We start from the raw sequence: 2,239 nt of genomic DNA, 5'->3' as shown, positions 1-2,239 counted from the left end.
TGGAATGCATGAGCACAATAAAATTATTTTATGCTACTAAGTTTGAGATTGTTTGTTATACTGAAACTAATAACCTGAAGAGACACTTAGAGATACAGTGATAAGAATACAGCGTGTAACTGGAGTTCCAGAAAAAGAGAAGAGAATGGGGTTGAAGTAATATTTAAACAGATAATGGCTGAGAATTTTTTAAAACTCATGAGAGATATCAAGTTACAGATATGAAAGGCCCTATGAACCCCACAGAATAAATAAAAAGAACACCTAAGCACATCATAGTAAAACTAATGGAAACCAAACTTAAAGAGAAAATATGCAAAAGTCAGCCAGAAAAAAAGACAAATTCCCTTTAAAAGAGCAAAAATAAGAATAATTTAACTTCTCAATAGACCATAGAAGCCAAAAAACAATAGAGTGCTATTTTCAAAGTACCAAAAGAAACAAATAATCACCAGCCTTAAACTCTACATCTAGCATTGCAGAAGTGTTTGTTGTCCCACATCACATTCCTTCAGCCCAATTCTAATTTTGCCTTCATTTGTGGTCAACTGATTGATAACCTTAATTACATCTTTTGCCATGTAATATAACATAATTACAAGAATATCACTATGGGACATAAGTCAGGGGAGCCATCTTAGAATTCTTAGTCTTCTGCCTACCACACATACTCTATGACTCATCAGTTCCACTTCTAGGTATATACCCAAGTGAAATGTGTACATTCTCTTCAACAAAATACATGTTCTACAATATTCGTAGCAGCACTAGTCATAATAGCTGAAACTTGAAAACTACCTAGTGTCCTTCAAGAGGATAGTGGCATGATTGCTCAGTGGAAATCTACATAGCAGTAAGAATAAAAAATGATATAGGTAAATCTTATAAACATAAGATTGAGCAAAAAGCCAGATACAACGAATACTCTTCATTTATATAAAGTACAAAGATTGACAAAAAGTACAAAACTTTTTTTTTTTTTTACAGGTAGAAGTCAGAATAGTATTTACCCTTGGAAAAACGAGAAGAGAATGGAAGGAGGCACAGAGGGGCCATTTGGAGTGCTGATAACATTGTGTCTTGATCTAGGTGTGTTCAATTTGTGAAAATTTATTGAACTGTATATATATTCTATGTATGAAGATTTTAAATTACTGCTACAAATAAATCTTAGAAAATCCAAAAGAATTTTTACACAAATTACTAGAAATAATAGAAGAATTTATAAAGATACCTGAAAGTAAAATTAATATACAATTGCATTTCTACATACCAGCAAGAAAAAAACTAGAATAGTTCTTAAGTATAAATATAAATAAAAACATATAGTTTTAAACATCATTCACGATAGAATCGGAAAAATGTCAAGTCCCTAGAAACTAATCTAACAAAAGGCACACAAATCTCTATAGAAAAATTATAAAACTTAACGAAGAGATATTAAAGAGTACTTAAATATTCAAAGAGATACGCTATATTCATATTTAAGAAAATTTCATAGCATAAAAATGTCAGTTCTTCTCTAATTAATCCATAGATCCAATGCAAATGCAAACAAAATTCAGATTAGCTGACTCTAAAATGTATCTGGAAGAGAGAAATGTCAAGAATCTCCCTTCTGAAAAGTAAAAAATGTAGTACACATTTACCCTGTTGGTAGTTAAGGTTTACTAAAGAATTCAGAAAGTGTGGAGCTGATAAAGAAAAGACAGAATGACCAGTGGAATAGAATAGAGAACCAGAAACAGACTCATAAATGTATGTAACTTAGATATATGACAGAGGTAACCTATCAGTTTGGTGGGGAAAGGAGAGACTATTCAGTAAATGAAGTTGGAAAAAAATAAGTTTATACATATCGAAAGAAAGAAAATTCTATTCTTAACTCACTCTAAACATAAAAATCAACTCTAAATGAGTCAATAACAAGACTTTAAATCATTAGGTGAATATCTTATCGACCTTAGAATATAAAAGGATTTTTACAAGATGCAAAAACTTCAACTCAGAAAAGATAATTTTGACCACATTAAAATTAATAACTTTTATTAAAAATTCCTTAAATAAATGAATTTTAAACCTCAAAGATTCTCAATCCAAGCCAAGAAAAAAGTACAAGGTGGGTTCATTTTATTTCAATTTCACGAAAGTTTATTTTATGAATGAATAAGCAGAGAACTAAAAGAGAGAAAGATTAATAAAAAAATTAGATTCTTTGACATATTTAATAAGATCGCCA

The sequence above is a fragment of the Pteropus vampyrus genome, unplaced genomic scaffold (assembly GCF_000151845.1).
Source record: "Pteropus vampyrus isolate Shadow unplaced genomic scaffold, Pvam_2.0 Scaffold67, whole genome shotgun sequence".
Taxonomy (NCBI): Eukaryota; Metazoa; Chordata; class Mammalia; order Chiroptera; family Pteropodidae; genus Pteropus; species Pteropus vampyrus.
Note: the sequence above shows the minus strand (reverse complement) of the source record.